This window comes from Hyperolius riggenbachi, chromosome 10 (genome assembly GCF_040937935.1).
Source record: "Hyperolius riggenbachi isolate aHypRig1 chromosome 10, aHypRig1.pri, whole genome shotgun sequence".
NCBI classification, from domain to species: Eukaryota; Metazoa; Chordata; class Amphibia; order Anura; family Hyperoliidae; genus Hyperolius; species Hyperolius riggenbachi.
Window position 1 is genome coordinate 145245384 of NC_090655.1, and position 24529 is coordinate 145269912.

The 24529-nt window shown below is 44.4% G+C and overlaps 1 protein-coding gene and 1 long non-coding RNA gene across 2 annotated transcripts in view; one reads left to right on the forward strand and one right to left on the reverse strand.

The window, feature by feature from the left end:
* GRID1 (glutamate ionotropic receptor delta type subunit 1) overlaps nucleotides 1-24529 on the reverse strand; it is a 1791150-nt gene that overhangs the window by 1694871 nt on the left and 71750 nt on the right. The window lies entirely within an intron of this gene.
* Nucleotides 16269-19850, forward strand: LOC137535723 (uncharacterized). Its single transcript, XR_011024460.1, has 2 exons — nucleotides 16269-16372; nucleotides 19512-19850. It is a non-coding gene; the product is annotated as an uncharacterized lncRNA (long non-coding RNA).

The window sequence follows — 24529 nt, forward strand, 5'->3', positions numbered from 1 at the left end:
CCCCTGCGGAGGCATCCCTTGCAGGGTCTATTGTTAAGCCCCTGTTTCCTTTCAAATTTGCAAGGAGCCAGCAATTTCCAGAACTGGCTTAAAGTGAATAAAAGATGCCAGTTGGGTTTCTTCTAGTCCTCCTGGACCCTGGCCGTCATTCTGCCCTGTCTCGTTCAGCAACTGTGCCCTTCTAAAAGCTGCCCAACTTGGCCAGTTGCGGGCTACAGTGCATGTGTGGCCCTAGCTGCACCTCCTCAATTGTGGTGCCGTTGTCAGGAGCATTCTATGCATGCGCAGTTCCAATTTTTATGGACTGTGCAAGTGCAGAATTCTCCAGGGGAGCGTGATCAGGAAGCAGCTCTCAGGCACACAGAGCTCAGAATGGCTAATTAAAAGGTTTTAATAAATAATAAAAAGCAGATATAATAGAAAAATAATAAAATGCAATGCCAGCTTTCAGGTCAAGAAAAACTACACTTTGGAAACGTGTAATTTGTAAACAGACAATATTAGGTGTGCACAAAAGCAAATATGATAACTGTATGTAATAAATAGTAGGAAAACACATTTTTTTTTTTTTAACCACCCTGGCGTTCTGATTAAATCGCCAGGGTGGCTGCGGGAGGGTTTTTTTTAAATAAAAAAAAAACTATTTCATGCAGCCAACTGAAAGTTGGCTGCATGAAAGCCCACTAGAGGGCGCTCCGGAGGCGATCTTCCGATCGCCTCCGGCGCCCAGAATAAACAAGGAAGGCCGCAATGAGCGGCCTTCCTTGTTTTGCTTATATCGTCGCCATAGCGACGAGCGGAGTGACGTCATCGACGTCAGCCGACGTCGTGACGTCAGCCGCCTCCGATCCAGCCCTTAGCGCTGGCCGGAACTTTTTGTTCCGGCTACGCTGGGCTCAGGCGGCTGGGGGGACCCTCTTTCGCCGCTGCTCGCGGCGAATCGCCGCAGAGCGGCGGCGATCAGGCAGCACACGCGGCTGGCAAAGTGCCGGCTGCGTGTGCTGCTTTTTATTTCATTAAAATCGGCCCAGCAGGGCCTGAGCGGCAGCCGCTGGCGGTGTTGGACGAGCTGAGCTCGTCCAGACCGCTCAGCTGGTTAATGTTATGTCAGAGTTTCAGACCACTTTAAGCTGATTTTTTTAGGTCATGATTCTGTACTCCATTTGTAGACTGCCAAGATACTTCCCATCATGCTGCAGGAGTAAGTAGTTGAACAGAATATGAGCTTATTTCTCATTTGCCACGTCTGGAGTGATCCATTGACTGGCAGCAAACTTGGCCAATTTCATATCACAATCAGTGTAATAAATCCAGTGGAATGATTATGTTTTATATGCACATTTTACATGCTTACATGTAAGAAAGCTGAAGTAAAGTTTCCTGTTAATCTGAATGCTAGAGTTGTCTTATTCTCAGCAATAGTAGCGTTCCAGTTCACACAGACGTTTTCACATCAGTAAAAGACAGCTGTGGTGCTGAAGTGAATGAACAGCTGCCAGTACGATCATTTACCATCATTTGAGCAAATGGTGCACTTGATCATGTCGTTTCCCATCTCATTTATTCCTGGATGCAGGGGCATAACTACAGGGAAGTAGAGATGTGTCGCGAACTTAGAATTTTCTGTTCACGAACGGTGAACGCAAACTTCCGAAAACTGTTCGCGAACAGGTGAATCTGGTGAACCGCCATAGACTTCAATGGGCAGGCAAATTTTAAAACCTACACAGACTGTTTCTGGCCACAAAAGTAATGACAAAGTTGTTTCAAGGGGTCTAACACCTGGACAGGGACATGCCGGAGGGGGATCCATGCCAAGAGCCTTACCAAAAATTATAGAGTTGAAGCAAAGTCTAGTTTTAATCCCTAAAGCAGAGCCAGGACAAGGTCCTCCAGCACCCAAGGCTGAGACACCAAAGTGCGCCTCTCCATCCCTCCCACCTCAGCTGTCACACACTGATTGCTATTAGACTAAGAGGCGCCACAGGGCCCACAACCTCCCCAACACCTTAATATCTAGTTATCTGGCTTGCAGTCACTGCCATGTATCCCCTTTGGTGTTGCTCCATCAATATATGCTTTAAATAGCAAGCCTTTTGTGTGCCGCCTCTTCACTGTTTGCATGATTCTACCCTCAGGTGGGTGACCTGAGTGAGGCGTAGCACCGGCAGTTCAAGGATTAATTTTCCTGAAGGGGTTCCAGGACCGTGGCCAAGTTCACAGTGTACTGCCATGTATCCCCTTTTCTTATTTCTTTCTGCTTCATACACAATTAGGAATGACAGCTGAATGAATTGTGCGCCCCCTCCTACACTGCGCCCTGAGGCTGGAGCCTCTCCAGCCTATGTCTCGGCCCGGCCCTGCCCTAAAGGGCAGGAATCACATTATGCACAGCTCTGGGTGTCAGTGGGCTGTGGCGTGTTGGAGTGTCACATACAGAGAAATGCAATAGTACTATCAGAATACAGTAAAATAATAATGCACTGGAGAGGTTCTGTGCGTGTAACTTAATGAGGCAACAGCAGTAGTGTGCACACAGCTCTGGGTGTCAGTGGGCTGTGGAGTGTCACACAAAAAAAAAAAAACACAGGAGACTGATATGCTAGCCCTCAATAGGGCTGTTTGAAGTGCTTTCACAGCTAGTGAGGAACAAGAACACAGGCCTAGCTAATGCTTTCCCTACCTATCTGCAGAAAGTCTGACCCTGCTCTCACTAACAAATCAGCAACCAGCAGAGAATTGATCCAATATGGCCACCGCAACTGCTTTTTGATAGGGGGGTGGGGGATCCAGGAAGGGGTGCTAGCTGATTGGCTGCCATGTGTCTGCTGACTGTGAGGTAAGGGGTCAAAGTTTAGCTCAATGATAATGTATAGGGGGCGAATCGAACATGCCATATGTTCGCTGTTCACCACAAATGCGAACAGCTGATGTTTGCAGAATACTGTTCGCTGGCGAATTGTTCGGGCCATCTCTACAGGGGAGGAGCCCCTGCAATAGCAGGGAGGCTCAGAGCAGTGAGGGGGCCCCAACTACTAACCTTCCCTTTAAAGAGAACCTGTACTGAGTAAAATTATATAAAAATTAACACATGAGGTAACTTCAAATGAACATTACATAGTTACCTTGCCATCAGTTCCTCTCAGAAGCTCACAATTTTCTTCTTACAGTGATTGCTTTGCTTCCAGTTCTAACAACATTTTGTCAGAACTGAAATATATCAGTTGCTGTCAGTTATATATCAGTTGCTGTCAGTTACAGCTGAGAGGAGAACTGATGTGTCCATGTTTCCCTATAGCTCAAGTGGGCGATGTTACAGTTTAACAGTGTGCTAACCAGGAAGCTGTTATGGTGTAATGGCCATTTTAAAAATGGAAGACGGAGAATTCCATTGATCACAGTGGACAAACAGGACGCAGGAGAGGAAAAATAGATTGAGGAGTAGACTATGCAGGAGGTAAGTATGACTTGTGTATGCTTATTTTGTCTTTTAATTTTCAGTTCAGGTTTTCTTTAACTTTGTTAAAGAAAACCTGAACTGAAAATTAAAAGACAAAATAAGGGGTTTATGTTTTAGATCAGGTGTTTTTTTGTGGCTACACCCATCATGGGTGGGAAGATTATGATGACCACACTTGTTTTATGATAGCTCTGAACAAGCAACGTAATACTCAACTGAAATGTAAACTCTGCCAAATGATTTACAGTTCTGTCCAATAATGTACCAACAATTGCGATGGTCCCCAAGGTTGTGAAGGTCACCAAGGGAAGGCAAGGGAAAGGGTGTAAACATTGGTGGGACTCATCAAAGTTTTCTTCTGGGGGCCTCGTGATTTGTAGTTATGCCCCCTGCCTGGACACTACATGTAATGACCAGAATCGGCTAATCGCTGTGCTCCTGTGACCATGCATTTGCATTTGCTGAAGACAGGAACTGATGTCAAACACTTCCTTGCTTGTTTGCAGAGAAGCATTTAGCATTGGCTAAATGTGATGTGCCTGTGTAAACTGGTCCTAAGGGGGGGGGGGGGGGGGAACAGCCCTGCTAACTTGGACAAATAACTACAAAGTTGTGAGTCTAAATAGTGTTGTTACATTATTGGACAGAACTGTAAATCCTTTGCCGGTGTTTACATTTCAGTTTGGTATTCAGTTGCTTGTTCAGGGCTATCCACAGACATATGAATTATTCTTCACTGTTACAAGTTTTGTTCAATTTTTCTATTTTTTTAGTCTTAGGAGTACAAAGTGCATGTAATGAAATGCCAAGCAATCTTTATCCTTTCTTATAAATCTTTAAGATGTCTAGATTATGCTGTAGTGCACATGCAAGTAGTACCTATTTTATGCATTCAACCCCTTGTATCTCTGAGGGCCATTTGTAGGTCAGGCTTCATGGCAATAAATACTTAAACATGTCTTCCACTGATACAGAGAATAGAGTTAAAAGAACTGCAAAAACTTGAGAAAATCCCCAAAGCAGGCAAGCAGCGGTCTTCTGCAGCAGCATCAGCACCAGCCACAGCATCCTGCATCCTCCTGGACCATCGCATCAGCTGTAGCTTCACAGGGCACTGCGCTAGACCAGTCCAACTTCAGTCTCTGTAGTGTTTTATTTATCTCCAGATACAGAAGGCATTGGATTACATTCTTATCTTGTCCCTTGATGAATCACGATTTCCATACATTTATGTATTTATTTTTGTTACTGGCTATCTTTGCTCAAAGTATCCAAAATAAATGACATATGTGATGAATAATAATGAATCATTACAGCCTCGCTAAACAAGGAATACAAATCTCTATAACTCATTGCTGAGGAAACACTGCCATCTACAGGCAGAAAGAAAAATCTTAGCCATCCATCAAGGTGGTGTTTGCAAGAGCTTATCTCAGAAATCTAGATTTATGTGTATTTGACTGCTCTGCAATTAGATATGCATCACCTGAAATTCACATGGTTAGTCCAAGGGCAACCTTTACATGAACGCGGATGTTGCTACATGAATTTTCCTCACCTCCATGCTTCCTGTAACATCTGAAATATGCAGCATTCTCTAATGTGCTGATATTGATTTTACAAGAGTCATCTGTTCTTTTTAGAGCATGATATCTCCTATTGTGTCACTCAGTGCTGACAAGCCGACCATGAAATACACACATTTCCAGAACACCATGCTTCCCATCCCCAGAAGTGTGAAAACAATGTTCTGCCAAATAACTAAGTAAGCACGCAATACCCTTTATAATGCTGGTCTCTGTTGTCTTTGTAAGAACTATAGCTAAGGTTAACATGAGCATGGCTATTATAAGAATAAAAAAGTACATGTATATATTTAAAGAGGACCACTGGTGAAAATTAGAGAGCCTGCAATTTAGGGTCCTTTTCCACTATCAATCGCAATTGCTAAATAGTGATTGCAATTGCGCCTTGTCACAATTTTTTTACGTGATTGCGATTTTGCATATGCAATGCACTTGCATTGAAAAATCGTGGCAAAAATTGATCTAAGGCAAAAATTGAATCGTGGTAGTGGAAAATACCTACTGCGATTCCTATGTTAAAGTGGCAACCCCAGTGATTTGCGCTTTTGCGATTTAGCTTCGCAATGCTTCTTTTCTTTACTACAGAGAGCGACTTCTTAATCCTGAGTGGGGACAGGTCTAATCTCCTCACCTGCCTATACAGTGGTTGCCTAAGTGGTAACCCATGTTTGTGAGTATATACTCTCTCACTAAAACTACTTACCCATTGTATTAACATACTACACTATATTAAGCTCTCGGTTCTCCTTCTTATATTTCCTGTTAGGGCCCTTAAGGCTTTCTATTACTGCTGCACGGATCAGTGGGTGGAAGGGTAATCACTTATCCTTACGGTCGTAATTGATAAATGTCAGATACTCAGCCCCCTCCCTGGCAATTTTCTTCTACAGTGTACTAAAGCTGTGGCCACTCCCACCTGTGTCGTCTGGCCTCCATCTCGGCAGCTGCAGCCTTATTGGTGGCTGTCGAGTTGGGGCGGGCCGCAACAACGCAGGTGGGGGTGGGCACAGAGCTTCTGAAAACTGTCTTGCAGATGGAGAGGGGTGGAGTTTCTTACACTAATGAATTACTACACTGCAGGCTCTTGCACAGGCTGACTTTTTCCCCAATGGTCCTCAGTGTGTTTTTCTGTCTGCGTGTGTCTTTGCCTGTGGTGCAGTCCACCAATGCAACTTCCAAGGACACATATGGTAGAAGAGGAAAATGAAAGGTTTGTTAATGATAAACACTATTCAAAGCACATACAGATTTGATGATTACTACCACAGCCAGGGCCGGGCCGAGGCATAGGCTGGAGAGGCTCCAGCCTCAGGGCGCAGTGTAGGAGGGGGCGCAGAATTCATTCAGCTGTCATTCCTAATTGTGTTTGAAGCAGAAATAAATAAGAAAAGAGGATACATAGCAGTGACTGCAAGCCAGATAACTAGATATTAAGGTGTTGGGGAGGTTGTGGGCCCTGTGGCCCTCTTAGTCTAATAGCAATCAGTGTGTGACAGCTCGGGTGGGAGGGATGGAGGGGCGCACTTTGGTGTCTCAGCCTTGGGTGCTGGAGGACCTTGTCCCAGCTCTGACCACAGCACCAATAAAAGCGAATGCAGTGACTGGTGGAAGGCCCCGTGTAGACCAGTTAGGTCTGGACATCTGGAGTGAAAGTTAGCCTCTGCATTCCCAATTGCTACGTCTCCTCCAATACTTGGTAATCCTCTTTAGACTTCTAGCAATTACATCACACTGGAGCCTCCAGCTGTGATGGTTTTTAGAGGAGACCCGCCATGTTATAACTAGAGATGGTCAATGAGATGCAAACAATTCTGAATCAATGCAGGATTATGCCAAGGTATGCAGTTTAAAAATTGACCAATTAAAAGACGATGAGGATTGATTTGATTGATCAATTTTCAAGCTGCATGCATTTCCATACTGAATTTGCATAATTCGGCATCAGCTCTGAATTATTTGCCATTCATTAACCATCACTGGTTATAACAGTGCTGAGGAATCCAGCAGTCAGTTTTAAGAGAGAACATGGTGCATGTCCCATTCAACCACCTTTCCCATTCTGTCCATTGGCAGGGACATGGCTAGTTAGCTACAGCGTGGCTAATGTGGCAGGGGACTGTGGCATTGTGGAACCAATGCAGGGTGTTCTGAAATGTGCTGTGGAGGAAGTGGAAGTGAATATGGCCAACCTGTCACTCACTACCTGCCCCATTCTCCAGTATGGAAGGAAGTAGCAGGTTCAGTATGGGCACATGTGACAGAGATGAAAGGTTCTTCTGGAGAAACCATGGAGAAGGCTATGCTGCCTTTAACATTGTTCAGCATGACTGGCTTTGTGGTGGGTAGTGATGGTGCCTAGGCAGTGGCGTAGCTAAGGAGCTGTGGGCCCCGATGCAAGTTTTACAATGGGGCCCCCCAAGCACTCTATACATAGCAATTAATACGGTGCACCAAAACCTTCCAATGGCAACTACAGTGTCAGAGGTGTAAGAAGGGGATGGGGAACAGTTTGTTAATGATTACCACTACTCAAAGTATCTATAGAAGTGATTATTATGAGCACAGGACCAATAGAGAGATAATACTGTAGTTGAGGGAGTGCCCTTCGGGGCCCCTCTGGCCCAAGGGCCCCGATGCGGTCGCTACCTCTGCACCCCCTATTGCTACGCCCCTGTGCCTAGGAGAACTTATGGTTGAAGCATGTGACCAGTTGGGTCAGGTGATAGATATGCAAGTCTCTGGTTTGCTAGTCATGATCATGTGGTAAAGTAGGATGTGATCACAGCAAATCAGAGCTTTGCAAATCTATCAGCTGATCAAACAAATCACATTCTTCTCCAGACAGGACCATCACTAGTGGTGGGTAAATGAGAGTCTGTGAAAGCATATTCATGGTGGGACACACAGACATCTATAGGCTAGACAATGGCACCTTTACTACAATTAGGTATTGGAGTGGGATCCTTAGACCCATTGTTAGACCTATGTTGGTGCGGTGTGTCCTAGGTTCCTTCTGGTGCATGAGAATGCTTGGCCTCATGTGGAGAGAGTATGCATGCAGTTCCTGGAGGATGAAGATATTGATACCACTGACTGCCCCCCATGTTTGACAGACCTAAGTCCAATAAATTAGCTCTGGGGCATTATGTCTTGTTCTATGTTTGCTACTATGTTGCACCTCAGATTGTCAATAAGCTCAGCGATGACCTGGTGCAATAATAGGAAGAGATCCCTCAGGACTGAAGCAGGTAAAATGGGTGCCGCATAGACCACAGTGTTAATGTTAATTGAAGCACCGGGGGAATAATAATAATAACCTGGGGCGCTCAATAATTTTTGCTTTTAGGCAGCACAAATATCGTCAGAAGGGGGGGTTAACAGTGAAGACAGCATGGACATTTTGGCAGGGGGAGGGGTCAGTTAGGGTTAGGTATTGATAGATGTTGGGTAAGTGTAAGAATAGGGTTAGGTTAAGCAATAATAGAATAGCTGTAATTTTTTCTGATATTTTATCATCCTATTACGCAGTGCCCAATAGCAAAATATTGGCAATTTTACCAATATTCTACCAGCAGCTATCCCTGACACCCAAATCACCACAGTGCCTTTTGTACATGTATGTCCCAGGACACCATCTTCTCATTCGAGACAATTTTGATCTGCTGCAATGTAATTTTTGCAAAATGGACTGGCCCACTGCATCTTTTTTCACTATGATTTTCAGACTGTCTTTGAATTCGGCCCTCTGTTAACAATTTTCATTTCCATCAAACAATGTGGTATCCTTTCATTCCAAACACATTACCCAATCACTATCAGTATAGATAACCAGCATCATTTTTATTTACATTGAGATCTGATGTGTTTTCAAATTGTTCATATTTTTAGCAGTGAGTATATGTACTTCAACTGTATATGTAGTTGTTTAAAGCGGACCCAAACCAAACATTTTTTTATTTCAAAATATTTAGTTGCACCACCTTGACACATACAAAGATAAATAAACACTCCTTTAAGCCTATGAGCATTTCAGTGTATGCTTTTCACCCTTCTCTTTTCATAACTAGAGTTATACAGGTGGCAGCCATTACTTCTGAGCTTAGTAGGAGGTTTTAGATCATGGATGTGTTTGTCATCAGCTACCCTCCCTCACAGGGGCATCGTCTATGTGAAATCTCACACAAGCTGAGATCACCTCCCCTGTGACATCATCAGTAGCAGCCTGTGTTTTGTTTTGGTTTTTATCTCCTCCACCAGTTTGCCGGAAAAATCCCGGCAATATGAAAGGAAGGGAGGGGTTCCTCCAATAAATGTAAAATATTTTATATTTGTCATCATGCAGCTGAAAAAAGGCTGCTATTTATCATTATAATTTAGAAAATAGATTTTATTTCTGAAATCTTGTATTTTTAATTTGGGTCCACTTTAACTGGAATTCTGTAAAGTTATATTTTGGATCACAATCAGCCATTACTAGTAGTTGTATTTTTGCTTTTGATTTACCGACATATAGCACTTTCTTCCAATTTTTATGGATATGCTTATTTGCTTGCTTATTTGCTTGGATTCTTCTCACACTCATTCTTTTAGCAGCTGCTCAGCTTATCCTATCAACAGCCCTCTATCATGGCAGCAGCATATTCCTTTGTTTGACATTCAGATGTCATATGTACGATAATTGTTATAAATGTGGCCAGACTGCACTGGTGTCTCCTTGCCGACCTCTTGAAGAATATAAAGCAGAGAGCGACTACAGTCCTATACGTTTATCACATGCTACAGACTGATAACAGCTGTGTGTACAAAATTGCAAGAGAACATAAGCAGTATAGTAGAACAAATCCATAGAAAAGAATAAAAATGTTACTTTAGATATAGATAATAATACGTACTATCAGATGTTATAATTTATTTTTTTATTTACACACATCTACCACATTGCATAAACAGGAAATACTTCCAAAGTCGTGTAAAGAGGCTTGATTTTCATTGTTAGAGTGTCATTAGTGATGATGATTTGTGTTTTGACTTGAGTGAAGGTCTACTAAGTATAGCTGCCCTACTATGTCATTTAACAATCCATCACAATGAATCACTGAACAATGAACAAGGCGTTTATGAAAAAGAGGCGCAAGGAAATTTGGGCACCTGAGAAAACTGCTGATAGAATATCCGTTCGATTACCAATATTCTACTATTAGGCTCTATGAAATTACAATAGTACCAACATTTTACTACCCCCTAACCTGACCCCATTCTCACTTGACCCTCCCTCTATGGATGGCTAAATAACAAATCCGTAACCTTAACAGACCCCCTCCCAGCCAATGCACAACCTTAACCAGCCCCTCCAATGAATGCCAAACCCTAACCAAACCACCCCCTAACCAATGCCTAACACTAGTTGACCCCTCAATCCCCCCGAAAACTCGAGTGCATAATACAGAGGTGTAGCAATAACTAATGCAAAGCATTGTCTAACAAAGCATGTAACAATGGCAAGAAATAATAAACAAAAGTGGGGACACCGAGAGCCCAATATAGTGTAGTAAGCAAAACAATAGGTTGGAATTGAAAAGTATATAGTGTATATATTCACAAAAGTGGGTTACCTCCTAGGTAACCACTGTACAGGCAGGTGAGGAGATTAGACCTGTCCTCACTCAGGATTAAAAGTCGCTCTCTGTAGATCAGGAAAAAAGAGATGGGGATCGGCCCCTCCACCAGGGGTGGATATTGGTAATATACGAGTGAACAGAGGCGCCAGCAGGATAAAAGGTACTAAAAAGTTTAAAATTCCTCAGGAGGTGGTGGTGGACTCGTCTCCTTGAAGTAGACAAGATACTGTCAGCTTTTTAACAACAACAGGTTTATTTATATACTCCAGACAACCATGCAATGCGTTTCGCAGGTATATTCCTGTTTCCTCAGGCAATAACAAATAGGAGTGCACGCAGTACAGTCTCAAGGTCACGATAAGCGCCTCTGTCTGAACTCTTGCACAGGACAGAAGGAAAACAGAGAAATGCACTTTGTGAGTATTTAGAGAGTTTAGCCTCTCTAATCTCCCCTCATCTGAGACTAATCACAAGTTGTAATTTGATCTTGCAGCTGTGTCAGCTGGCTGCCACGGCAGAGCAGCTAATTGGTGAACACAAGATGTTAACAACATTAAAAGACAGTTAAACCTTTGCACACTCATATGCAAATGTTCAAACAAATGCATTCAAAGGAATCAATCATCCAGGCACCACTGCTATCCCTACAGCTAAGTTAAAAGCCGGGGTCTTAGTTACAAAAGAATGCATTCCCTTGCGAAGTCACCTACACTGTGCAGAAGTACCCAGGTATTCGTAAGTGTAACCTAGATGTTAACAACATGCCTGCTTTCACAAAATGCAGGAAGCAGACACACTGAACATTTATTGCATGATTTGTATCAGCAGGGCCGGTTCTAGTCTTTTTGCCGTCTGAGGCAAACTTGTGAGCATGCCCCCCCCCCCCCCACCATAGGTAGTATAATTGCTCCCAGTATAGGTAGCCTGGAGAGGAGGTAGAAGCCAGGAAGGGGGAGCAGTGGGCACAGCAGTGGGGAGGGAAGTAAGACCCCCCTCTCCACCTGGGGCTCCCCTATCTGTGCTCCTCGTCCAGCTATTTGCGCAGCATTCAAGTCAGCAGCGAGCAGGGTAGAAATGACTCACCTTCTTCCGTGTTCCAGGGCTGCTTTCCACCGCTCACGTCACTTCCTGCAATGGCACCAACTGTACTGCGTAAGTACAGTGGGCGGCATTGCAGGTAATGGCATGAGCTGTGGAACGCAACTCCTGGAACGGAAGACGGTGAGTCATTGCTTCCCCGCTCGATGCTGACTTAAATGCTGCGCAAATAGCTGGACGGGGAGCGCAGACTTGGGAGCCTCAGGTGGGGAGGGGGGGGTCCGACCCCCTCCCCACTGCTCTGCCTGCTGCTCCCCCTTCCTGGCTGCTACCCCCACCAGCTCGCTGCCCCCCCCCCCCCCCACTTCTGCCGCCTGAGGAACCTGCCTCAACCCGCCTCATGGGCAGCCCGGGGCTGTGTATCAGCTGTAACAAAGAACGTTTTTCTTTAAAGGTTAGTATGTTATTAATTATCTTTTAGAGCAGAGAGGAAGTTCTGAGTTCAGATCCACTCTAAGCTGAATAAAACAGTGCAGGGCTTTGGACTTCCCTGTCCCAGTTTAATAGCACATCTAGGCATCTGCGAAATACTTTGACATAAGAAATGTGAAAGTGAACAAAAGTCATTGCATAACTGAACAAAGACTCAAGTACAAAAGAGATGACACCAAGAGCCCAATATAGTGTAGTATGTACCGACAATGGTGGCTTAATTAAAGGGTACAAAATATACTCACAAACCAGGGCAACCACTGTATAGGCAGGTCAGGAGATTAGACCTGTCCCCACTCAGGATTAAGAAGTCGCTCTCTGTACAAGGAAAAGAGGGGTATACCCCTCCACCAGGCGCCTCTGTTTACATTGCAAAGAATCAAGTATATTTTTTTATTTATTTTAATGAAGTTGCTATTTACAGTGTATAGTTTCTATCCCATACAAACAGGCTGCTTAGTGCTTATGTTAGAAATTATAGCTTGGCAGGAATACTCGTAAATCTTTCCTTACATGCTTCACTGTTCTCCAGAGCAAAGGCAGCCAAAAACCTAAAAGGCATCTCTCCAACTCACATGCAGCTGTTTCTGCCTACTATCTCTTATACAGGCAGGACACGGAACACTGGCTCTATAGACAAGGGCTTCCAGTGTACACACACAAAGGACAGCCATTAAGGATGAGATGAAACAGAAAATACAATATAATGTGCATTTCTTACTGGACAATGATTTGTGAAAATTGCTGTCCAGATACTGTCCTCCTGCACAGGGTGATTCTTACACATTGAACCACTGAGCACATTCTATTACAGGCTTCATTGAAGCAGATGTGCACAAAGCTACCAGGACCAGCAGTGTAGCCCATCTCATGGTAAACTATACGGAAATACAAATATTAGCCTACATTTTCCAGTGTATGCCTGAATAATGCAAAATCTTTACATAAAGCTGCAATCATGTTCCTAAAGAGCTCCAGGCAAAAACATTACTTGTCACAAGTGAATGTTATCTATTTGCGTACATGTAAAAAAAAAAAAAGGCACCGCTGTAATTTGGGCGCTGGGGATAGCTGCTAATAGAATATCTGTAAATTACCAACATTCTACTATTAATCAGTAACTAATTCCAATAGTAGAATATCAGTAACTTGAATCATCAGCTGATATTTACCTACCAAGTCTACCCTATTCTCACACTAACCCTCCCTCCACCAATGCCAAACTGTAGCCTAACACACTGGGCTACTACTCCAGTGTATGATCTGGCATGGAATGTCTAAGGGCCCGTTCTCACCTGAGCGGGAATCTCACGGCAAACCGCTAGCGGTTCTGTAGCGAGTGGCAGTGTTCTCACTGCCGCGGTTGCGGTTAGCGATAACCACAACCACGCTGCATGCAGCGGTTTGCCGGCGACGATCGTTCCGCGATTAGCGATCGTGATTAACATGCATAGCACGCTAATCGCAATTGCTCCAAAACCGCCGCAGTGTCCAGTGATTTTGCCGCGCTAATCGCGGGAAAATCGCTCCCGCAAAACGTTCTGCGATTTTAAGTGTGAACGGGCCCTTACTGCTTATTACCTGTATTGTGCTGTCTTTCACCCCATTATCATTGTCTGCCTCCCTCGCCGTCCTCCTTGGGTCCCCCGTTCTGCCGCTGTAACTCCCAGTAATGTGGGTAGTCGCGGCCTTCTGCACATGCGCATCCCCTGGAGCGTGGCGGGCGCTGTCGAGCCACGTATGCGCAGAAAGCAACGGCTGGCACGACTGACCGGATTACCGGGAGTCATAGCGGCAGAACGGGGGAACCCGAGGAGGATGGCAAGGGAAGCTCCGGTGCTCATGGTGCTGGGGAAAGCCCCAGGTAAGTATAAATACCTCATACTGTGCATGATGTCATCGACATCATGATGTCATGCGCAGTACGAACCGCCCTGTAGACATTGCCGGAGCTTTGTGGGGAGGCTGCAGCGATCGCTGGTTAGAGGCTTGGTAGTGTATATAGTGGCTGGATCGGTGGGGATCGGTGGGTGGGGGGTGCCTATACTAGCTAGCCTATTGCTTGCTAACAACCACTGCAGCACCTAAACCTAATAGATTTATCCTGGGGACTCCTGTACCTAGCTAGCCTGGGGGACACCTGTACCTAGCCTGGGGAACACCTGTACCTACCTAGCATATACTGAAGGACACCTGTACCTACCTAGACTGGGGGACACCTGTACCTATCTAGCCTATACTGAAGGACACCTGTACCTATCTAGCCTATACTAAAGGACACCTGTACCTACCTAGCCTATACTGGGGGACACCTGTACCTACCTAGCCTGGGGGACACCTGTAACTACCTAGCCTATACTGAAGCACACCTGTACCTACCTATTCTATACTGGGGACACCTGTACCTACCTAGCCTATACTGGGGACAACTGTACCTACCTAGCCTATACTGGGGGACACCAGTACCTAGCTAACTTATACTGGGGGCACCTAGATCTGGCTAACTACCTACCTACCAACAATAATCTGTGGGGGATTCTGAAGACAGATGGGCAACGCGAGGTGGGTGACACAGGACAGGTAATGTATAAATGCACAAGGGGGTACATTTATACACTAGGGGGTCAGCGGTGAGGCAACGGACGCGGCCAATTCCTGAGCAATTTCATGTTGAAATCATTCGGCCTGTGGTGTATGGGCAGCCGATAGATCTTTCTCTAATCAGATTCAATCAGAGAGAGATTTGTCTCTAGGTCGGAACTGCCCATCATCGCTAGATGTATGGCCACCTTTACATTCGTAATAGTTTTTGGGGAGAGGTTTTGGGGAGTAATTTTTAAATTTAGTTTAGATTTTGTGTTTCAAGTTTTTATTAAATGCAAAATGTATACTAGACCCTTGCTTGACACATTTTGGTAAATTACAGGAAAAAAGGTTATGAAAATTAATTGGATCACTTTCTGCACAGAAATGCAGCACAAACTGAATGCCAGGGAGGTTAAAGAGTACCTTCCGAGTGCTGCATAATCAATTTACTTTGTACCTTAAATTACCAAAAGAGCAAATTTACTCACCTGCTCGCCCCCGTAAATTGCAAATATTTTTAAGATCAGTTATTTTACTGACATTCTACTTGCGACTTTCCTCAGAGCCCAAATAACTGTGGTACCCTTTTTAAATGCATGTCTTCCCCCCCGTTCCCGATTGTGTTGTGAACAGTAATGTCATTTAATCTCCCAGAGAGCTCTGGGGCAAAGGGCTGCATGAAATCAAGCCTGAGGCCTCTTTCACACTGGTGCAGTGTGTTACCCTGTTTTGCCAATGAAAGTCTATGGGGCATATCATACCTGGTGTGGTGCATTGCAACCCACCGTAAGTGCCAGATTTACTGCGAGAGCAGCAGCGCATTGTCGGGCGACATGCGCGGTGACTGAAAGTCTATGTAAGTCTATGACAAAGCAGCTTCCTTAAAGTTTTTTTGCATTCACGTTGCGGCGCACTTGTGCGGAAGTATATTTCTTCAATACCTCTCTGCGCAATTCAATTCCGGCCACAAGAGGTGAGTGCTAGAGCTAGAGCCTCACTTCCTGCTTGGCTTGCAGCCAGAAGGAAGATTACCACCCACTGCCGCTGTAATTTCCGAAGGCTATTTTTAGCATTGCAGTGTGATGCGCTCATCACACCACATCACTACCAAAACCCTGGTTTCCAGTGTGAAACTGGCCTCAGCAGGGCCGGGCCGAGGCAGAGGCTGGAGAGGCTCCAGCCTCAGGGCGCAGTGTAGGAGGGGGCGCACAATTCATTTAGCTGTCATTCCCAATTGTGTTTGAAGCAGAAAGAAATAAGAAAGGGGGATATATGACAGTGACTGCAAGCCAGATAATTAAGGTGTTGGGGAGGTTGGGGGCCCTGGGGCACCTATTAGTCTAATAGCAATCAGTGTGTGACGGCTGGGGTGGGAGGGATGGAGGGGCGCACTTTGCTGTCTCAGCCTTGGGTGCTGAAGGACCCTGTCCCAGCTCTGGGCCTCAGGGTCCTTTTACACTATCTCAGTTGCTGTCAGTTGTAACTGAAAGGACAACCGATGTGCCTTCCAGTGGCCACATTTCCCTATGGCCTCTTTCAATTATATGCTGAAACACTGAAGCTTTTTCACACAGGGCTGGGCCGAGGCAGAGGCGAGAGAGGCTCCAGCCTCAGGCGCAGTGTAGGAGGGGGCACACAACTCACTCAGCTATCATTCCCTTGTTGTGTGTGAAGCAAAGAGATATAAAAAAGGGGATACATGGCAGTGACTGCAAGCTTGATAACTAGAGATTAAGGTGTTGGTGGGCACTGGGGCACCTCTTAGTCTAATAGCAATCAGTGTGTGACAGCTGGGGTGGGAGGGATGGAGGGGCGCACTTTGGTGTCTCAGCCTTGGGTGCTAGAGGACCTTACCCCAGCTCTGTTTTCATATTGCACTGCTAAGTCAACATTTGTTGCGTTTTGCATCGGATCTTATTTCTAATGCGGTGCAATTATTTTGTAATGGTACATTCTTGCATTATCAGTGCTGTGTAATAGAATCTGTTGGTGTAACACACAAGTCAAGCTGTGCTGTACCGGACTACACGCACATGTGTAATTGTCGCGAAGCATACTTTTCATGAACATCATGCATTGCGTCACGCCTTCAGCACACACTGTGATAATTCCCATCTGTTGCACTGTGACCCTGGTTTTACAGTACGCAAAGCTACGCCCCAGTGTGAGACTAGCATTACAATCCCCCCTGCTACTAACCCAGAGCAAGCATGCAGCCAGTGAAGCCACAACTTGCATCAGGCCTAGAATCCACTACAAATCGCAAAGCGCTATCGCAATCTCTTTTTGATTAGTGTTTTGTAAGAGATTTCATGAGCGGTTTCCAGCGATTTTGGTAGCAATTTTAAAACGTGAAAGCTTTTTGATAGCAATTTGCGATTAGCAATTTTAATTCTGATTGGTTCTTTCAAATTATTAAAAAGGTTTTAATTTTATAATAATAATAATAATATTATAATTTTTTACAGTTTGCAGTAATTTAAAATCGCACACAAATCGCTATGTGTAGCGATTTCATAGTGATTAGCCAGTGCTTATATACTTTACAGTGAAGTGCAAACACTACCAAAATTCTGCATGTCCTGCGATTGTGATTTTGCTAATTGTAACTGTAGAATTTGTTAGTTACATTTATTTACATTAGCAGAGCATTTAGGTAAATTGTTAGCAATTGAAAAGCGCTCCCTAAACGTTCAAAAAAATGCTCTAATGGGTTACAGCCCACAGTCTGATTATTGTGGATCAGTAAAGCCATTTTGTTCAGTGTGATAGGATTTTTTAATGCCAGTTCTCATATTCCAATCCTAACACGTTAACTTTAAGAGATCATTAGACTTCTTTACGTGACCACCTAGTTTACTGCGCTAGAAACAAAGCATTCCATTTATCTGAGCAGCAAGCTATGCGAACATGTAGATCCCATTTATTTTACATTCTGCAGACATGGGAATGTATTTGTGGGTACGAATCCGAAACAATATATGTAAATGACCTTCCTAGGGAATAAAATAACAAGGTCCTGGTGAGAGAAGGATGGTGTAGTAAGTGAAAGTCCATTAAGCAGAGTCATTTGACAGAACATGGATGGCACCCATGTGTCAGGGTCCTAAGATAGCTTTCTGCCATTTAATGAATGTCAATGGAGAATTCAATAAACAGTTCTGGTTATTAGTGCTTCTTAATGTCTTTTCTTAAATAACAGCTAATGAGCTTTAACGTATGACTGTATTTATTGTTAGATAAGCACTGAATTAGGTTAGAGCACAAAAGACGTACGCCGTTTCATGCTGTGGCTGTTGTTTTTTATCTACTGACTGCAGGGAATGGTGACTGCAGGCCGGCTGAAGGTTATTTATATGTATTGCAGTAAAAATGATGCATCAGCATTGCAGGAAGCTGTTGCAAGGCTCAGGCAATCAATCTGACAATTTATTGAAAGCTTATTAAAATCGGATGTGGACATCCTGTTTATATGTGTAATCATGATGTATGGATATGAGAAGAGAATATGCATATGTTAATTGTGTGTAAGTACTAATGGTACACACATCCTTTGCGTGGTTCAATATAGTCAGGGGGAGTAAAAAAAAATGTCATATAATGTATCTGTTCAGCGGCATAGCTACAGAGATGAAAATATTATACTGGGCACCTCTCAGCACCTTATACAGGCAGCACAGGCAGCACCCTCCTTACAAAAGGTTCAGCTCTAGCAGGTTGTTTGTAAGTCAAGTCATGTGTTTAACCTTGGATACATGATTTACTTTCAGTGAACTCTGGATTTGAACATACAGTATTAACAAATGTTATTTTGCTGTCTTAAATGGGCTTTTAACATGTTTCAAACTACTTATATCAGTTTATACAGTGCATTGCAATACTGTGTAACATGTAAACAAAAATATGTAATAACAAAAACAGTACTTTATATTTTGTACATGAAAACAACTTTGTTTATATGTATGAAACATACATGAAATATAAGTAGGTGACTGTCTAAAATCAGGGTATTGTGCTCTGCACCTTTTCCTATTTTTTGAAACTTTTCTTCTTATGTTCAGATATAGGGTTTTTATGTTTTTATCTAGGGTGGGAAATTTAAAAAAAAATGTGTGGGGGAGTCTCCCCTACCGAGGATCTTTAACCCCTTGTCCCCCATACAGGCTGGGATGGCCAGAATGCGGAGCCCCGGCCAACTGGGGCTTCGCACCCTGAGCTATGCCAGCCCGCATGAACTTCCCAATCCCTTCCCCCCCCCCCCCCCCCCCCCGTAGCCCTTACCAATATCCTTGGAAAAGGTCTATATTGCGACCTTCTGTTACAACTTGATTGAAGGTCTCCGCCGGCAGCCGCCACACACCGCGTGCTGTCATGTAGCTTGTGCTGCTGCAACACCACCGACTAAATTCATGGAGGCACGCTACGTGTGGTCATGCAGCATAGCATGCCTTCCTTAATTAGCCATGTAAGCAATGCGCGTAACTAAGGAAGGGACTCTACGTGCGGTCATGCAGCCCTCCCTGAACTTAGCTTGCAGTGCTGTCATGTAGCTTGTGCTGCTGTAGCAGCGCAGCTTCATGAATCAGCACCTAAGAGTCAATTAGAAACTTCATTGCGCCTAACATAAGGAATACAGTTGCTTATTTTTATACTATTTAAATATCAGTTATTTAGTCAATATTTGTCAGTTGTAAATCTTACCTCACCCTGATTTTTTTTTTTTTTTTTTAGAGATGCTGAACTCTTTTCTGCTTGCAAGGTGAATCACAGGGAAGTGTTTTATTTTATTTTCTGAGGTGAACAGGAACATCACATGATCTCCCTGGGTGCTCTGGAGGAGAAGGCTGCGTGACATCACAGTCTAGGCTAAACATCCCTGGAAGGCGCGTTACATACTGATACACAGCAATAGAGACACATGAGGAATGTTTCTGATATCAAAACCAGGATAATTATGATAAAACTGGGTATGTGACGAGTCACAGAGGCACTGATAAACGTGTGCCATGTATGTATTTCCACTTTACATTAGTAATGCAGTAAATACTTTAATACAAGGAATTATTCTTATGCCGAGTGACTGAGTTGTTTTCTTTTAAAAAAAAAAAAAAAAAAAAAAAAAAAAAAGCTGTGCAGTTTATAAATTAATCAGCCACTTGCTGACACATAAAAAAGCAGTCATGATTGTTTTCCCTTTAAAATAAGCAGTGGCTAATGCTAGACAGTCTGAGCGGATTACAGTGTAAAATGAAGGGCAAGCAATATAGGAGAAAGAGAAAATAAATTCCTGTATTAATAGACGTCAGCTCTACAAATAAGAACATGAGCTGCATTCTATTATAACACCTACTGCGTTACTGCTTATTAACTCTGCAGTAATGCACATTGAGTACAGAAAATTGGCTCACACTGTGCAGCCTATATAGCAGCGATGGCGAACCTATGGCACGCGTGCCAGACCCCGCACACGTAGCCTCTACTGCAGGCACGCCATCGCTGCTCATCTGGCCACCGCATTCAACTGGCTGTGGCGTCTAAATAGATACCGCACCAGTTCATAGCCCGCAGCCCGGCTCCAGCTTGCAGTCTTCCGGCAGGCAGAGCAGGGCTACGGGAAGTTGGCGTCCGAAGCCCTGTACTGGAGACTATTTATGTCTCCAGTACAGGGCTTCGGGCGCCATCTTCCCATAGCCCTGGTATTCAATTCAGCGTGGAAGACTACAGGAGGAAGATCTCCGGGGGAGCTGCATGCCAGAGGCCGGCCGGGAGAGAAGACTTCTGTCAGGTGAGTAAATTCCTTTTTTTGCAGGTGAAATGTTGCCCCCATTGTGTTATTTTCTGGTGTAAAGCTGCCCTCATTGCGTATATTTTCTAGTGTAAAGCTGCCCTCATTGCGTTATTTTCTGGTGAAAAGCTGCCCTTATTGCGTTTATTTTCTGGTGTAAAGCTGCCCTCATTGCGTTATTTTCTGGTGTAAAGCTGCCCTCATTGCGTTTATTTTCTGGTGTAAAGCTGCCCTCATTGCGTTTATTTTCTGGTGTAAAGCTGCCCTCATTGCGTTATTTTCTGGTGAAAAGCTGCCCTCATTGCGTTATTTTCTGGTGAAAAGCTGCCCTCATTGCGTTTATTTTCTGGTGTAAAGCTGCCCTCATTGCGTTATTTTCTGGTGTAAAGCTGCCCTCATTGCGTTTATTTTCTGGTGTAAAGCTGCCCTCATTGCGTTTATTTTCAGGTGAAAAGCTGCCCTCATTGCGTTTATTTTCTGATCAAAAGCTGCCCTCAATGCGTTTATTTTCTGGTGTAAAGCTGCCCTTCCTGCATTTATTTTCTGCTGAAATGCTACCCACATTGCGTTTATTTTCTGGTGTCTGGGGTAACTGTTGCTGCATTTATTATTTAATGGTCATAGTTGGCTATATTTGCTGCTTTGGGGTTACGGTATACTAATAAATAGCATTACACAGTTTCTGCACACCCATGATGCGAATCCTCGTTTCACCACATCATGGCGGAAACACTGCTTTCCTATGCCTCGCTGATAAGTCATTATGTTAGCTCCGCCCATACAATGTGACAGCCATGCCCATTTTTTCAGTGCAGCGCGCGTACGACCCGTGTTGAACCCAGAAAAATCTGGTCACTGTAGGTTTGAGAGCCTGGTATTTGTCATCTCTTCTGGGGGGGGGGGGGGGGGTCATTTTGTTCAAATTGGCGTGTTGGCACTTTACGAGAGACAAGAGACTTGAGTTGAAGTTTGGGCACTCCGTCTCGAAAAGGTTTGCCACCACTGCTATATAGAGTATACAGACTCTTCCCCGCACTCTGTCTCACATGGAATCCCTGCTTGAAGTCATGTGTAGCAAATTATACTGCCAAGAGCGGTAATAAATTGCATGCAAATGGTTGGTTGAGCTTTTATGTGATTTCCAAGCTGTGGCATTGACAGTAGTAAGCAACATCAGATTCCACAGAACAATGTATGAAATGTATCTTTTGCTCTCAAACTGTCTCCTATTTTTCGTGAAATGTGGCATGCCACAAGGATAGTGTGATGGTCATGGGAAAACTAGGTTTCCAATACGTTCCTATAAGCGCTAATTCTCCAAGTCAATCCAGAAGTAGCCACATCCTTAGTAGAGCCTTTATTTTCATTTTATAACAACCAGAAACGCACAGTGTAAAGAAAATCAAGGCTTTACCGAGGATGTGGCTGGCGCTGGCTTAACTTTAAGAGATTGTATTTGGGCCCCTGCTGGGAGATGGATACACTGCAAATAGTTTCTGGCTGCTTCCCCAGGGAGTGCGGGCAAGTAGAGCAGAACCAACTCTGCAGTGTACTGTGCAACCAAATTATTGCATTAATTTCATTTACTGAGATCTTACAAAAGTGAGTACAACTCTCACATTTTGTAAATAGATTATATCTTTTCATAAGACAATACTAAAGATATGACACATTGATAGAATGTAAAGTACTCCGTGTACAGCTTGTATGAGAGTGTAAATGTGCTGTTCCATCAAAATTACCCAACACAAAGTCATTAATGTCTAATCCGTTGGCAATAAAAGTGGGCACATCCTTTTTTTGCTCCAAATTATATATTTTTAGTATCATTCAGCCAGTCTGTCAGGTCCTCTTGGTGGAAGCCATGCGCTTCCCTAGGACACAGAGTCTAAGTGATGTCGTGAACCTCCGATTTTCGGTTCGCGAACTTCCGCGGAAGTTTCGGTTCGCGTAAAAGTTCGCGAACCGCAATAGACTTCAATGGGGAGGCGAACTTTGAAAAATAGAAAAAATTATGCTGGCCAGAAAAGTGATTGAAAACATGTTTCAAGGGGTCTAACACCTGGACACCCAGGTGGCGGAGTGGGATAGACACCAAAAGTCCCGGGGAAGAATCTGGATTTGACACAAAGCACGTTTTAAGGGCAGAAATCACATTGAATGCTAAATGGCAGGCCTAAAGTGCTTTCAAACATCTTGCATGTGTATACATCAATCAGGGAGTGTAATTAGAGTACTGCTTCACACTGACACACCAAACTCACTGTGTAATGCACCGCAAACAGCTGTTTGCGTAGTGACGGCCATGCTGGACTGGTGCGCAACATGGCCAGAGTGCAGGCCGTGGCAGTTTTCCAGCCCTTATGGTCGCCGGGCTGTGGTAGCTCAATGATAGAACAACAGTGACTGTCCAGCTGATCAAATTTAGTCTGTCCACAATGAAGCAATGACCTTATTATCTTCTTGTATGTAGGTAGGTATAGGTAGGAGTCCCATTATAGGTAGGTAGGCATAGGTAGGAGTCCCAGTATAGGTGGGTAGGCATAGGTAGGTGCCTCAGTAGTTAGCTAGGCATAGGTAGGTGTCCCAGTATAGGTAGGTAGGCATAGGTAGGTGTCCCAGTAGTTAGCTAGGCATAGGTGGGAGTCCCAGTATAGGTAGGTAGGCATAGGTAGGTGCAGGGCCGGGCCAAGGCATAGGCTGGAGAGGCTCCAGCCTCAGGGCGCAGTGTAGGAGGGGGCGCACAATTCATTCAGCTGTCATTCCTAATTGTGTATGAAGCAGAAAGAAATAAGAGAAGGGATACATAGCAGTGACTATTTCCAAGGTCCAGCTGCAACAGATAGGGCTGTATAATGTCAGTGTCAGTGAGCAACACACACACACACAAAAAAAAACATCAGGAGAACATTAGCTCTCAAAAGAGCTGTTGAGGGGTGCTATTTTAGCAATAACAATCAGCCAGGAGCAAGCCAAGAGCCTAACTAATCTGTCCCTAGGAGAAAAAATCTGCAGCAGCCCTCCCTAGTCTGTCTATTTGCAGCAGGCACACGAGTGAGTGTCATGGCCAGCGAGCTTGCCTTAAATAAGGGGGGGTGGGGCTCCAGGGCTTAGTGTAGCCTGAATGGCTACAATGTGCCTGCTGACTGTGATGCAGAGGGTCAAAGTTGACCCTCATAGTGCATTATGGGGCGAATCGAACTTCCGCAAAAGTTCGCCTGGTCCAGGCGAACGCGAACCACCAAAGTTCATCTGGAACCGTTCGCCGGCAAACCGTTCGCTACATCTCTTAGTCTAAGTAGCTGCTGGCCTTCATCAGAGTGTCTTGCAAGAGTCAAAGGGCTGCTGCCCCCAGTGCAGTGAGCACCAAACTGCTTTCCTGCAAGTGACAACCAGGCCATAACCCTTGGTGTTACCTCGCCAGAGACAAAAAGAACAAGGGGGAAATCCCTGCAGTATGGAGAAAGTGAAAAAGAAGGGAAGGCCAAGATCAGGGATGACTGCAGGCAGGGCAGGACTGGTGAATAGTGTTGGGCGAACACCTAGATGTTCGGGTTCGCGAACGTTCGCCGAACATCGCCGCGATGTTCGGGTGTTCGACCCGAACTCCGAACATAATGGAAGTCAATGGGGACCCGAACTTTCGTGCTTTGTAAAGCTTCCTTACATGCTACATACCCCAAATTTGCAGGGTATGTGCACCTTGGGAGTGGGTACAAGAGGAAAAAAAAATTAGCAAAAAGAGCTTATAGTTTTTGAGAAAATCGATTTTAAAGTTTCAAAGGGAAAACTGTCTTTTAAATGCGGGAAATGTCTGTTTTCTTTGCACAGGTAACATGCTTTTTGTCGGCATGCAGTCATAAATGTAATACATATAAGAGGTTCCAGGAAAAGGGACCGGTAACGCTAACCCAGCAGCAGCACACGTGATGGAACAGGAGGAGGGTGGCGCAGGAGGAGAAGG